General features: G+C 42.2%; 1 protein-coding gene across 1 annotated transcript in view; it reads left to right on the forward strand.

Annotated features, from left to right (window-relative positions):
* LOC138322345 (guanine nucleotide-binding protein-like 1) overlaps nt 1–16,630 on the forward strand; it is a 109,946-nt gene that overhangs the window by 92,884 nt on the left and 432 nt on the right. The window lies entirely within an intron of this gene.

The following is a 16,630-nucleotide window of genomic DNA, read 5'->3' on the forward strand; positions in this document are numbered from 1 at the left end:
ATTTGGAGTGTGTCAGTATGATATGGAGTGTGTCAGTATGATATGGAGTGTGTCAGTATGATATGGAGTGTGTCAGTATGATATGGAGTGTGTCAGTATATGACATGGAGTGTGTCAGTATGATATGGAGTGTGTCAGTATGATATGGAGTGTGTCAGTATGAATGGAGTGTGTCAGTATGACATGGAGTGTGTCAGTATGATATGGAGTGTGTCAGTATGACATGGAGTGTGTCAGTATGACATGGAGTGTGTCAGTATGACATGGAGTGTGTCAGTATGATATGGAGTGTGTCAGTATGATATGGAGTGTGTCAGTATGACATGGAGTGTGTCAGTATGATATGGAGTGTGTCAGTATGATATGGAGTGTGTCAGTATGACATGGAGTGTGTCAGTATGATATGGAGTGTGTCAGTATGATATGGAGTGTGTGTGTCAGTATGATATGGAGTGTGTCAGTATGACATGAAGTGTGTCAGTATGATATGGATGTGTGTCAGTATGACATGGAGTGTGTCAGTATGATATGGAGTGTGTCAGTATGACATGGAGTGTGTCAGTATGACATGGAGTGTGTCAGTATGACATGGAGTGTGTCAGTATGACATGGAGTGTGTCAGTTTGACATGGAGTGTGTCAGTATGATATGGAGTGTGTCAGTATGATATGGAGTGTGTCAGTATGACATGGAGTGTGTCAGTATGATATGGAGTGTGTCAGTATGAATGGTGTGTCAGTATGAATGGAGTGTGTCAGTATGACATGGAGTGTGTCAGTATGACATGGAGTGTGTCAGTATGACATGGAGTGTGTCAGTATGACATGGAGTGTGTCAGTATGATATGGAGTGTGTCAGTATGATATGGAGTGTGTCAGTATGACATGGAGTGTGTCAGTATGACATGGAGTGTGTCAGTATGACATGGAGTGTGTCAGTATGATATGGAGTGTGTCAGTATGATATGGAGTGTGTCAGTATGACATGGAGTGTGTCAGTATGATATGGAGTGTGTCAGTATGACATGGAGTGTGTCAGTATGATATGGAGTGTGTCAGTATGATATGGAGTGTGTCAGTATGATATGGAGTGTGTCAGTATGATATGGAGTGTGTCAGTATGATATGGAGTGTGTCAGTATGACATGGAGTGTGTCAGTATGACATGGAGTGTGTCAGTATGACATGGAGTGTGTCAGTATGACATGGAGTGTGTCAGTATGATATGGAGTGTGTCAGTATGATATGGAGTGTGTCAGTATGATATGGAGTGTGTCAGTATGATATGGAGTGTGTCAGTATGATATGGAGTGTGTCAGTATGATATGGAGTGTGTCAGTATGATATGGAGTGTGTCAGTATGATATGGAGTGTGTCAGTTTGACATGGAGTGTGTCAGTATGATATGGAGTGTGTCAGTATGATATGGAGTGTGTCAGTATGACATGGAGTGTGTCAGTATGACATGGAGTGTGTCAGTATGACATGGAGTTTGTCAGTATGATATGGAGTGTGTCAGTATGACATGGAGTGTGTCAGTATGACATGGAGTGTGTCAGTATGACATGGAGTTTGTCAGTATTATATGGAGTGTGTCAGTATGATATGGAGTTTGTCAGTATGATATGGAGTGTGTCAGTATGATATGGAGTGTGTCAGTATGACATGGAGTGTGTCAGTATGATATGGAGTGTGTCAGTATGACATGGAGTGTGTCAGTATGATATGGAGTGTGTCAGTATGATATGGAGTGTGTCAGTATGATATGGAGTGTGTCAGTATGATATGGAGTGTGTCAGTATGATATGGAGTGTGTCAGTATGATATGGAGTGTGTCAGTATGATATGGAGTGTGTCAGTATGATATGGAGTGTGTCAGTATGACATGGAGTGTGTCAGTTTGACATGGAGTGTGTCAGTATGACATGGAGTGTGTCAGTATGACATGGAGTGTGTCAGTATGACATGGAGTGTGTCAGTATGATATGGAGTGTGTCAGTATGATATGGAGTGTGTGATGACATGGAGTGTGTCAGTATGACATGGAGTGTGTCAGTATGATATGGAGTGTGTCAGTATGACATGGAGTGTGTCAGTATGATATGGAGTGTGTCAGTATGACATGGAGTGTGTCAGTTGACATGGAGTGTGTCAGTTTGACATGGAGTGTGTCAGTATGACATGGAGTGTGTCAGTATGATATGGAGTGTGTCAGTATGATATGGAGTGTGTCAGTATGACATGGAGTGTGTCAGTATGACATGGAGTGTGTCAGTATGACATGGAGTGTGTCAGTATGATATGGAGTGTGTCAGTATGACATGGAGTGTGTCAGTATGATATGGAGTGTGTCAGTATGACATGGAGTGTGTCAGTATGATATGGAGTGTGTCAGTATGATATGGAGTGTGTGTCAGTATGATATGGAGTGTGTCAGTATGATATGGAGTGTGTGTCAGTATGATATGGAGTGTGTCAGTATGACATGGAGTGTGTCAGTATGATATGGAGTGTGTCAGTATGACATGGAGTGTGTCAGTTTGACATGGAGTGTGTCAGTATGACATGGAGTGTGTCAGTATGACATGGAGTGTGTCAGTATGATATGGAGTGTGTCAGTATGATATGGAGTGTGTCAGTATGATATGGAGTGTGTCAGTATGATATGGAGTGTGTCAGTATGACATGGAGTGTGTGTGTCAGTATGATATGGAGTGTGTCAGTATGACATGAAGTGTGTCAGTATGATATGGAATGTGTCAGTTTGACATGGAGTGTGTCAGTATGACATGGAGTGTGTCAGTATGACATGGAGTGTGTCAGTATGATATGGAGTGTGTCAGTATGATATGGAGTGTGTCAGTATGACATGGAGTGTGTCAGTATGATATGGAGTGTGTCAGTATGATATGGAGTGTGTCAGTATGATATGGAGTGTGTCAGTATGACATGGAGTGTGTCAGTATGACATGGAGTGTGTCAGTATGATATGGAGTGTGTCAGTATGACATGGAGTGTGTCAGTATGATATGGAGTGTGTCAGTATGACATGGAGTGTGTCAGTATGATATGGAGTTTGTGTCAGTATGATATGGAGTGTGTCAGTATGATATGGAGTGTGTCAGTATGATATGGAGTGTGTCAGTATGACATGGAGTGTGTCAGTATGACATGGAGTGTGTCAGTATGATATGGAGTGTGTCAGTATGACATGGAGTGTGTCAGTATGATATGGAGTGTGTCAGTATGATATGGAGTGTGTCAGTTTGACATGGAGTTTGTCAGTATGATATGGAGTGTGTCAGTATGACATGGAGTGTGTCAGTATGATATGGAGTGTGTCAGTATGATATGGAGTGTGTCAGTATGATATGGAGTGTGTCAGTATGACATGGAGTTTGTCAGTATGATATGGAGTGTGTCAGTATGATATGGAGTGTGTCAGTATGACATGGAGTGTGTCAGTATGACATGGAGTGTGTCAGTATGACATGGAGTGTGTCAGTATGACATGGAGTGTGTCAGTATGATATGGAGTGTGTCAGTATGATATGGAGTGTGTCAGTATGACATGGAGTGTGTCAGTATGACATGGAGTGTGTCAGTATGATATGGAGTGTGTCAGTATGATATGGAGTGTGTCAGTATGACATGGAGTGTGTCAGTATGACATGGAGTGTGTCAGTATGATATGGAGTGTGTCAGTATGATATGGAGTGTGTCAGTATGACATGGAGTGTGTCAGTATGATATGGAGTGTGTGTCAGTATGACATGGAGTGTGTCAGTATGATATGGAGTGTGTCAGTATGATATGGAGTGTGTCAGTATGACATGGAGTGTGTCAGTATGATATGGAGTGTGTCAGTATGATATGGAGTGTGTCAGTATGACATGGAGTGTGTCAGTATGACATGGAGTGTGTCAGTATGACATGGAGTGTGTCAGTTTGACATGGAATTTGTCAGTTTGACATGGAATTTGTCAGTATGACATGGAGTGTGTCAGTATGATATGGAGTGTGTCAGTATGATATGGAGTGTGTCAGTATGATATGGAGTGTGTCAGTATGATATGGAGTGTGTCAGTATGATATGGAGTGTGTCAGTATGACATGGAGTGTGTCAGTATGACATGTGGAGTGTGTCAGTATGATATGGAGTGTGTCAGTATGATATGGAGTGTGTCAGTATGATATGGAGTGTGTCAGTATGACATGGAGTGTGTCAGTATGACATGGAGTGTGTCAGTATGACATGGAGTGTGTCAGTATGACATGGAGTGTGTCAGTATGACATGGAGTGTGTCAGTATGATATGGAGTGTGTCAGTATGATATGGAGTGTGTGTGTCAGTATGATATGGAGTGTGTCAGTATGACATGGAGTGTGTCAGTATGACATGGAGTGTGTCAGTATGATATGGAGTGTGTCAGTATGATATGGAGTGTGTCAGTATGACATGGAGTGTGTCAGTATGATATGGAGTGTGTCAGTATGATATGGAGTGTGTCAGTATGATATGGAGTGTGTCAGTATGATATGGAGTGTGTCAGTATGACATGGAGTGTGTCAGTATGACATGGAGTGTGTCAGTATGATATGGAGTGTGTCAGTATGACATGGAGTGTGTCAGTATGATATGGAGTGTGTCAGTATGACATGGAGTGTGTCAGTATGACATGGAGTGTGTCAGTATGACATGGAGTGTGTCAGTATGATATGGAGTGTGTCAGTATGACATGGAGTGTGTCAGTATGATATGGAGTGTGTCAGTATGACATGGAGTGTGTCAGTATGATATGGAGTGTGTCAGTATGATATGGAGTGTGTCAGTATGATATGGAGTGTGTCAGTATGATATGGAGTGTGTCAGTATGACATGGAGTGTGTCAGTATGATATGGAGTGTGTCAGTATGATATGGAGTGTGTGTGTCAGTATGACATGGAGTGTGTCAGTATGACATGAAGTGTGTCAGTATGAATGGAGTGTCAGTATGATATGGAGTGTGTCAGTATGATATGGAGTGTGTCAGTATGATATGGAGTGTGTCAGTATGATATGGAGTGTGTCAGTATGATATGGAGTGTGTCAGTATGATATGGAGTTTGTCAGTATGATATGGAGTGTGTCAGTATGATATGGAGTGTGTCAGTATGACATGGAGTGTGTCAGTATGACATGGAGTGTGTCAGTATGACATGGAGTGTGTCAGTATGACATGGAGTGTGTCAGTATGACATGGAGTGTGTCAGTATGACATGGAGTGTGTCAGTATGATATGGAGTGTGTCAGTATGATATGGAGTGTGTCAGTATGACATGGAGTGTGTCAGTATGATATGGAGTGTGTCAGTATGATATGGAGTGTGTCAGTATGATATGGAGTGTGTCAGTATGATATGGAGTGTGTCAGTATGATATGGAGTGTGTCAGTATGATATGGAGTGTGTCAGTATGACATGGAGTGTGTCAGTTTGACATGGAGTGTGTCAGTATGACATGGAGTGTGTCAGTATGACATGGAGTGTGTCAGTATGACATGGAGTGTGTCAGTATGACATGGAGTGTGTCAGTATGATATGGAGTGTGTCAGTATGACATGGAGTGTGTCAGTATGATATGGAGTGTGTCAGTATGATATGGAGTGTGTCAGTATGACATGGAGTGTGTCAGTATGATATGGAGTGTGTCAGTATGAATGGAGTGTGTCAGTATGACATGGAGTGTGTCAGTATGACATGGAGTGTGTCAGTATGATATGGAGTGTGTCAGTATGATATGGAGTGTGTCAGTATGATATGGAGTGTGTCAGTATGATATGGAGTGTGTCAGTATGACATGGAGTTTGTCAGTATGACATGGAGTGTGTCAGTATGACATGGAGTGTGTCAGTATGACATGGAGTGTGTCAGTATGATATGGAGTGTGTCAGTATGATATGGAGTGTGTCAGTATGACATGGAGTGTGTCAGTATGATATGGAGTGTGTCAGTATGACATGGAGTGTGTGTGTCAGTATGATATGGAGTGTGTCAGTATGATATGGAGTGTGTCAGTATGACATGGAGTGTGTCAGTATGACATGGAGTGTGTCAGTATGACATGGAGTGTGTCAGTATGACATGGAGTGTGTCAGTATGACATGGAGTGTGTCAGTATGACATGGAGTGTGTCAGTATGATATGGAGTGTGTCAGTTTGACATGGAGTTTGTCAGTATGACATGGAGTGTGTCAGTATGATATGGAGTGTGTCAGTATGACATGGAGTGTGTCAGTATGATATGGAGTGTGTCAGTATGACATGGAGTGTGTCAGTATGATATGGAGTGTGTCAGTATGACATGGAGTGTGTCAGTATGACATGGAGTGTGTCAGTATGATATGGAGTGTGTGTGTCAGTATGACATGGAGTGTGTCAGTATGACATGGAGTGTGTCAGTATGACATGGAGTGTGTCAGTATGACATGGAGTTTGTCAGTATGACATGGAGTGTGTCAGTATGACATGGAGTGTGTCAGTATGATATGGAGTGTGTCAGTATGATATGGAGTGTGTCAGTATGACATGGAGTGTGTCAGTATGACATGGAGTGTGTCAGTATGATATGGAGTGTGTCAGTATGACATGGAGTTTGTCAGTATGACATGGAGTGTGTCAGTATGACATGGAGTGTGTCAGTATGACATGGAGTTTGTCAGTATGATATGGAGTGTGTCAGTATGATATGGAGTTTGTCATCTTATGACATGGAGTGTGTCAGTATGATATGGAGTGTGTCAGTATGACATGGAGTGTGTCAGTATGATATGGAGTGTGTCAGTATGATATGGAGTGTGTCAGTATGACATGGAGTGTCAGTATGACATGGAGTGTGTCAGTATGATATGGAGTGTGTCAGTATGATATGGAGTGTGTCAGTATGACATGGAGTGTGTCAGTATGACATGGAGTGTGTCAGTATGACATGGAGTGTGTCAGTATGACATGGAGTGTGTCAGTATGACATGGAGTGTGTCAGTATGACATGGAGTGTGTCAGTATGACATGGAGTGTGTCAGTATGACATGGAGTGTGTCAGTATGATATGGAGTGTGTCAGTATGATATGGAGTGTGTCAGTATGACATGGAGTTTGTCAGTATGACATGGAGTGTCAGTATGATATGGAGTGTGTCAGTATGATATGGAGTGTGTCAGTATGACATGGAGTGTGTCAGTATGATATGGAGTGTGTCAGTATGACATGGAGTGTGTCAGTATGATATGGAGTGTGTCAGTATGACATGAGAGTGTGTCAGTATGATATGGAGTGTGTCAGTATGATATGGAGTGTGTCAGTATGACATGGAGTGTGTCAGTATGATATGGAGTGTGTCAGTATGATATGGAGTGTGTCAGTATGATATGGAGTGTGTCAGTATGACATGGAGTGTGTCAGTATGACATGGAGTGTGTCAGTATGACATGGAGTGTGTCAGTATGACATGGAGTGTGTCAGTATGATATGGAGTGTGTCAGTATGACATGGAGTGTGTCAGTATGACATGGAGTGTGTCAGTATGATATGGAGTGTGTCAGTATGACATGGAGTGTGTCAGTATGACATGGAGTGTGTCAGTATGACATGGAGTGTGTCAGTATGACATGGAGTGTGTCAGTATGATATGGAGTGTGTCAGTATGACATGGAGTGTGTCAGTATGAATGGAGTGTGTCAGTATGACATGGAGTGTGTCAGTATGATATGGAGTGTGTCAGTATGATATGGAGTGTGTCAGTATGACATGGAGTGTGTCAGTATGACATGGAGTGTGTCAGTATGACATGGAGTGTGTCAGTATGACATGGAGTGTGTCAGTATGATATGGAGTGTGTCAGTATGATATGGAGTGTGTCAGTATGATATGGAGTGTGTCAGTATGACATGGAGTGTGTCAGTATGATATGGAGTTTGTCAGTATGATATGGAGTGTGTCAGTATGACATGGAGTGTGTCAGTATGACATGGAGTGTGTCAGTATGACATGGAGTGTGTCAGTATGACATGGAGTGTGTCAGTATGACATGGAGTGTGTCAGTATGATATGGAGTGTGTCAGTATGACATGGAGTGTGTCAGTATGACATGGAGTGTGTCAGTATGACATGGAGTGTGTCAGTATGACATGGAGTGTGTCAGTATGACATGGAGTGTGTCAGTATGACATGGAGTGTGTCAGTATGATATGGAGTGTGTCAGTATGACATGGAGTGTGTCAGTTTGACATGGAGTGTGTCAGTATGACATGGAGTGTGTCAGTATGACATGGAGTGTGTCAGTATGACATGGAGTGTGTCAGTATGATATGGAGTGTGTCAGTATGACATGGAGTGTGTCAGTATGATATGGAGTGTGTCAGTATGATATGGAGTGTGTCAGTATGATATGGAGTGTGTCAGTATGACATGGAGTGTGTCAGTATGACATGGAGTGTGTCAGTATGACATGGAGTGTGTCAGTATGACATGGAGTTTGTCAGTATGATATGGAGTGTGTCAGTATGACATGGAGTGTGTCAGTATGACATGGAGTGTGTCAGTATGACATGGAGTGTGTCAGTATGACATGGAGTGTGTCAGTATGACATGGAGTGTGTCAGTTTGACATGGAGTGTGTCAGTATGACATGGGAGTGTCAGTTTGACATGGAGTTTGTCAGTATGATATGGAGTGTGTCAGTATGATATGGAGTGTGTCAGTATGATATGGAGTGTGTCAGTATGACATGGAGTGTGTCAGTATGACATGGAGTTTGTCAGTTTGACATGGAGTTTGTCAGTATGACATGGAGTGTGTCAGTATGATATGGAGTTTGTCAGTATGATATGGAGTGTGTCAGTATGATATGGAGTGTGTCAGTATGACATGGAGTGTGTCAGTATGATATGGAGTGTGTCAGTATGACATGGAGTGTGTCAGTATGACATGGAGTGTGTCAGTATGACATGGAGTGTGTCAGTATGATATGGAGTGTGTCAGTATGATATGGAGTGTGTCAGTATGACATGGAGTGTGTCAGTATGATATGGAGTGTGTCAGTATGACATGGAGTGTGTCAGTATGACATGGAGTGTGTCAGTATGACATGGAGTGTGTCAGTATGATATGGAGTGTGTCAGTTTGACATGGAGTGTGTCAGTATGATATGGAGTGTGTCAGTATGATATGGAGTGTGTCAGTATGACATGGAGTGTGTCAGTATGACATGGAGTGTGTCAGTATGACATGGAGTGTGTCAGTATGACATGGAGTGTGTCAGTATGATATGGAGTGTGTCAGTATGACATGGAGTGTGTCAGTATGATATGGAGTGTGTCAGTATGACATGGAGTGTGTCAGTATGACATGGAGTGTGTCAGTATGACATGGAGTGTGTCAGTATGACATGGAGTGTGTCAGTATGACATGGAGTGTGTCAGTATGATATGGAGTGTGTCAGTATGATATGGAGTGTGTCAGTATGATATGGAGTGTGTCAGTATGATATGGAGTGTGTCAGTATGACATGGAGTGTGTCAGTATGATATGGAGTGTGTCAGTATGATATGGAGTATGGAGTGTGTCAGTATGACATGGAGTGTGTCAGTATGACATGGAGTGTGTCAGTATGACATGGAGTGTGTCAGTATGACATGGAGTGTGTCAGTATGATATGGAGTGTGTCAGTATGATATGGAGTGTGTCAGTATGACATGGAGTGTGTCAGTATGATATGGAGTGTGTCAGTATGACATGGAGTGTGTCAGTATGACATGGAGTGTGTCAGTATGACATGGAGTGTGTCAGTATGACATGGAGTGTGTCAGTATGATATGGAGTGTGTCAGTATGATATGGAGTGTGTCAGTATGACATGGAGTGTGTCAGTATGACATGGAGTGTGTCAGTATGACATGGAGTTTGTCAGTATGATATGGAGTGTGTCAGTATGACATGGAGTGTGTCAGTATGACATGGAGTGTGTCAGTATGACATGGAGTGTGTCAGTATGACATGGAGTGTGTCAGTATGATATGGAGTGTGTCAGTATGATATGGAGTGTGTCAGTATGATATGGAGTGTGTCAGTATGATATGGAGTGTGTCAGTATGATATGGAGTGTGTCAGTATGACATGGAGTTGTCAGTATGACATGGAGTGTGTCAGTATGATATGGAGTGTGTCAGTATGACATGGAGTGTGTCAGTATGATATGGAGTGTGTCAGTATGACATGGAGTGTGTCAGTATGATATGGAGTGTGTCAGTATGATATGGAGTGTGTCAGTATGACATGGAGTTTGTCAGTATGATATGGAGTGTGTCAGTATGACATGGAGTGTGTCAGTATGATATGGAGTGTGTCAGTATGACATGGAGTGTGTCAGTATGACATGGAGTGTGTCAGTATGATATGGAGTGTGTCAGTATGATATGGAGTGTGTCAGTATGACATGGAGTGTGTCAGTATGATATGGAGTGTGTCAGTATGACATGGAGTGTGTCAGTATGACATGGAGTGTGTCAGTATGATATGGAGTGTGTCAGTATGATATGGAGTGTGTCAGTATGACATGGAGTGTGTCAGTATGATATGGAGTGTGTCAGTATGATATGGAGTGTGTCAGTATGATATGGAGTGTGTCAGTATGACATGGAGTGTGTCAGTATGATATGGAGTGTGTCAGTATGATATGGAGTGTGTCAGTATGATATGGAGTGTGTCAGTATGACATGAAGTGTGTCAGTATGATATGGAGTGTGTCAGTATGACATGGAGTGTGTCAGTATGACATGGAGTGTGTCAGTATGACATGGAGTGTGTCAGTATGACATGGAGTGTGTCAGTATGAATGGAGTGTGTCAGTATGATATGGAGTGTGTCAGTATGATATGGAGTGTGTCAGTATGACATGGAGTGTGTCAGTATGACATGGAGTGTGTCAGTATGATATGGAGTGTGTCAGTATGACATGGAGTGTGTCAGTATGAATGGAGTGTGTCAGTATGAATGGAGTGTGTCAGTATGACATGGAGTGTGTCAGTTTGACATGGAGTGTCAGTTTGACATGGAGTTTGTCAGTATGATATGGAGTGTGTCAGTATGACATGGAGTGTGTCAGTATGACATGGAGTGTGTCAGTATGATATGGAGTGTGTCAGTATGACATGGAGTGTGTCAGTATGATATGGAGTGTGTCAGTATGACATGGAGTGTGTCAGTATGACATGGAATGTGTCAGTATGACATGGAGTGTGTCAGTATGACATGGAGTGTGTCAGTATGACATGGAGTGTGTCAGTATGATATGGAGTGTGTCAGTATGACATGGAGTGTGTCAGTATGACATGGAGTGTGTCAGTATGATATGGAGTGTGTCAGTATGACATGGAGTGTGTCAGTATGATATGGAGTGTGTCAGTATGACATGGAGTGTGTCAGTATGACATGGAGTGTGGAGACATGGAGTGTGTCAGTATGATATGGAGTGTGTCAGTATGATATGGAGTGTGTCAGTATGACATGGAGTGTGTCAGTATGACATGGAGTGTGTCAGTATGATATGGAGTGTGTCAGTATGACATGGAGTGTGTCAGTATGACATGGAGTTTGTCAGTATGATATGGAGTGTGTCAGTATGATATGGAGTGTGTCAGTATGACATGGAGTGTGTCAGTATGACATGGAGTGTGTCAGTATGATATGGAGTGTGTCAGTATGATATGGAGTGTGTCAGTATGACATGGAGTGTGTCAGTATGACATGGAGTGTGTCAGTATGACATGGAGTGTGTCAGTATGACATGGAGTGTGTCAGTTTGACATGGAGTTTGTCAGTTTGACATGGAGTTTGTCAGTATGACATGGAGTTTGTCAGTATGACATGGAGTGTGTCAGTATGACATGGAGTTTGTCAGTATGATATGGAGTGTGTCAGTATGATATGGAGTTTGTCAGTATGATATGGAGTGTGTCAGTATGATATGGAGTGTCAGTATGATATGGAGTTTGTCAGTATGATATGGAGTGTGTCAGTATGACATGGAGTTTGTCAGTATGATATGGAGTGTGTCAGTATGACATGGAGTGTGTCAGTATGATATGGAGTTTGTCAGTATGAATGAGTGTGTCAGTATGATATGGAGTGTGTCAGTATGATATGGAGTGTGTCAGTATGATATGGAGTGTGTCAGTATGATATGGAGTGTGTCAGTATGATGACATGGAGTGTGTCAGTATGACATGGAGTGTGTCAGTATGATATGGAGTGTGTCAGTATGATATGGAGTGTGTCAGTTTGACATGGAGTGTGTCAGTTTGACATGGAGTTTGTCAGTATGATATGGAGTGTGTCAGTATGACATGGAATTTGTCAGTTTGACATGGAGTGTGTCAGTATGATGTGGAGTGTGTCAGTATGATGTGGAGTGTGTCAGTATGATATGGAGTGTGTCAGTATGATATGGAGTGTGTCAGTATGACATGGAGTTTGTCAGTATGATATGGAGTGTGTCAGTATGACATGGAGTGTGTCAGTATGACATGGAGTGTGTCAGTATGACATGGAGTGTGTCAGTATGACATGGAGTGTGTCAGTATGACATGGAGTGTGTCAGTATGACATGGAGTGTGTCAGTATGATATGGAGTTTGTCAGTATGATATGGAGTGTATCAGTGTGATATGGAGTGTGTCAGTATGATATGGAGTGTCAGTATGATATGGAGTGTGTCAGTATGACATGGAGTGTGTCAGTATGACATGGAATGTGTCAGTATGATATGGAGTGTGTCAGTATGACATGGAGTGTGTCAGTATGATATGGAGTGTGTCAGTATGACGTGGAGTGTGTCAGTATGACATGGAGTGTGTCAGTATGACATGGAGTGTGTCAGTATGATATGGAGTGTGTCAGTATGACATGGAGTGTGTCAGTATGACATGGAGTGTGTCAGTATGATATTGTCAGTATGATCGTTAGTCGCCTTAGACAGGTGGTCTGTGTGATCGTTAGTCGCCTTAGACAGGTGGTCTGTGTGATCGTTAGTCGCCTTAGACAGGTGGTCTGTGTGATCGTTAGTCGCCTTAGACAGGTGGTCTGTGTGATCGTTAGTCGCCTTAGACAGGTGGTCTGTGTGATCGTTAGTCGCCTTAGACAGGTGGTCTGTGTGATCGTTAGTCGCCTTAGACAGGTGGTCTGTGTGATCGTTAGTCACCTTAGACAGGTGGTCTGTGTGATCGTTAGTCACCTTGACAGGTGGTCTGTGTGATCGTTAGTCGCCTTTGACAGGTGGTCTGTGTGATCGTTAGTCGCCTTAGACAGGTGGTCTGTGTGATCGTTAGTCCCCTTTGACAGGTGGTCTGTGTGATCGTTAGTCGCCTTAGACAGGTGGTCTGTGTGATCGTTAGTCGCCTTAGACAGGTGGTCTGTGTGATCGTTAGTCGCCTTAGACAGGTGGTCTGTGTGATCGTTAGTCGCCTTAGACAGGTGGTCTGTGTGATCGTTAGTCGCCTTAGACAGGTGGTCTGTGTGTGATCGCTTAGTCGCCTTAGACAGGTGGTCTGTGTGATCGTTAGTCGCCTTAGACAGGTGGTCTGTGTGATCGTTAGTCACCTTTGCCAGGTGGTCTGTGTGATCTTTAGTCGCCTTAGACAGGTGGTCTGTGTGATCGTTAGTCGCCTTAGACAGGTGGTCTGTGTGATAGTTTGTCGCCTTAGACAGGTGGTCTGTGTGATCGTTAGTCGCCTTAGACAGGTGGGTCTGTGTGATCGTTAGTCGCCTTAGACAGGTGGTCTGTGTGATCGTTAGTCGCCTTAGACAGGTGGTCTGTGTGATCGTTAGTCACCTTTGACAGGTGGTCTGTGTGATCGTTAGTCGCCTTAGACAGGTGGTCTGTGTGATCGTTAGTTGCCTTAGACAGGTGGTCTGTGTGATCGTTAGTCGCCTTAGACAGGTGGTCTGTGTGATCGTTAGTCGCCTTAGACAGGTGGTCTGTGTGATCGTTAGTCGCCTTAGACAGGTGGTCTGTGTGATCGTTAGTCGCCTTAGACAGGTGGTCTGTGTGATCGTTAGTCGCCTTAGACAGGTGGTCTGTGTGATCGTTAGTCGCCTTAGACAGGTGGTCTGTGTGATCGTTAGTCGCCTTAGACAGGTGGTCTGTGTGATCGTTAGTCGCCTTAGACAGGTGGTCTGTGTGATCGTTAGTCGCCTTAGACAGGTGGTCTGTGTGATCGTTAGTCGCCTTAGACAGGTGGTCTGTGTGATCGTTAGTCGCCTTAGACAGGTGGTCTGTTTGATCGTTAGTCGCCTTAGACAGGTGGTCTGTGTGATCGTTAGTCGCCTTAGACAGGTGGTCTGTATGATCGTTACTTGCAATAGGCAGGTGGTCGTTGTATAAGCGTTAGTCGCATTAGGCAGGTGGTCGTTGAATACAGGCGGTCGTTAAGACAGATTTGGCTGTATTTATTGAGAAACATCCTTTAATACCTTAAAATTTGAAGTTGGGGGTGTGCAAATTACATTGATAGAGGAGATTTAAAAATTTTACAGGGAAAAAATCTGTCCATTCCGAGTGGCTGATGATCTATGAATGTTGAGGTATCGCTCTGTTTATGGTAACCTATTTATATGATAAAAGTTATTAAAGATTGTAAAAACAATGCCTCAGCTATTACCGTGGATTATATAAGGCTAATTAAAGAGTTATGACCACGATGTCTTGTTTCCATTTACCCCGAGAATTCAATGACGACTGACTGAGAATTTCAAGTAAATAGATTCTACTCTTTTCAAATATTCCTGATTATTATTCATGCGTATTATCTCAAAACATTGACATGTGCACAGAGTATGGGGGACCGGACCACCGATATTTTGGACATCTGCAAGATATATTTCAGTTTCAGGTTATGGTGGCCAATAAAAGAAAACCCACACAATGCGGTTTTAATATGTTATTTCTGCTAGATCTAAATAAACACTTCTTTGTACAAGTTGCAAGCATTTATGGGGAATATTTTGCATTGAAATTATCACCTTCATACATCGATTTTGGGACTCCATGGACATCATTTTTTCCCAAATTTTTTGATGCGGAAAATATACTGATAGTAGGTTTTTACGTCACCTGAGACGAAGTCTCAAGTGACCTATTCTAATCACCTTTTGTCCGGCGTCGTGCATCGTCCGTCGTGCGTCGTATGTCCGTAAACAATTTACATTTTCGACTTCTTCTCCAAAACTGCTGAAGCAATTTCAATGAAATTTTGCACAAACCTTCTAAGGCATAAGGCCAATCAAAATTGTGAATTATACGGTCCCAACACCCCAGGGGGCTGTGGGAGGGGCCAAAAGGGGTAAAATTGAGTAAAATTTCAAAAATCTTCTTCTCTACTCACAGATGTGGTAGAATCAAATACTCTTCATAGATAGAAAGGTCTTAAGATCCTATACAAAAATTGTGAATTATATGACCCTTGGGTCTCTAGTTTCCCCCTGGGGAGGGGGTTAAGTTTACTATAGTTTATATTGGGAAAACACATTTTTGCGCATTATTTGGTCATTTGTAATAAACAATGAGTCAAATGTTGTCAGAATTATCAGTATGAGATGGCCATTTAATCCTATTAACAAATTTTCTATGACTGACCCCCAGGAGTCTTAGGGGCGGGGTCAAAAGGGGTCAAATAGGCTAAAACTTCAAAAATCTTCTTCTGAAATTCTGGAAATGGTAGAATAAAATACTTTTCATAAATAAAAAGGTTTGAAGGTCCTTTACAAAAATTGTGAATTATATGACCCTGGGGTCTCACGTTTCGCCCTGGGGAGGGGGGTCAAGTTTACTGTAATTTATATAGGAAAAACACATTAATGAGCATTTTTTGCTCAATTTTCATAGGAAATGAGTCAAACTTGGTTAGAATAATATTCAATTGGTCCTGGCCGACCCCCTGGGGGCAGAGGGGCGGGGCTAAAAAAGGGTCAAATAGGCTAAAACTTCAAAAATCTTCTAAAATTCTGGATATAGTAGAATCAAATAATTATAGATGGAAAGGTCTTAAGGTGTTTTATAAAGATTGTGAATTATATGACCTTTGGGTCTCGCGTTACCCCCTGGGGAGGGGTCAAGTTTACTTTAGTTTATATAGGAAAAACATATTTGTGAACATTATTTGCCCAATTTTCGTAGGAAACTAGTCAAACTTGATTAGAATTATTAGCCTAAGATATAGCATTTTAACATCCATATCCGTCCTCGATGATCCCCTGGGGGACCAGAAGGGCAGGACCAAACAGGGTCAAAATGATTAAAATTTCAAAAAATACCTCATAAGTTCACAGTTTTAATGGAAGCAAATACTCTTCATAGTGTAAAAAGTCAAATTTATAAATCACTGACCAACTTCAAGTCCCAGCATATAGTGTTTATATGTCTTTAATTTGTTTCATTATTTGTTTCATTATATATTCTAACTCAGGTGACTGTTAAGGCCCATGGGCCTCTTGTTTTCTGCATTTTCAACCCTAAAAAGTACCTGCGCAAATTACACTGGTGCACATATTATACAAATTTTTACTGTAACTGTTTTTGACACAGAATTAATTCAAAAGGCAC

The sequence above is a fragment of the Argopecten irradians genome, chromosome 4 (assembly GCF_041381155.1).
Source record: "Argopecten irradians isolate NY chromosome 4, Ai_NY, whole genome shotgun sequence".
NCBI classification, from domain to species: domain Eukaryota; kingdom Metazoa; phylum Mollusca; class Bivalvia; order Pectinida; family Pectinidae; genus Argopecten; species Argopecten irradians.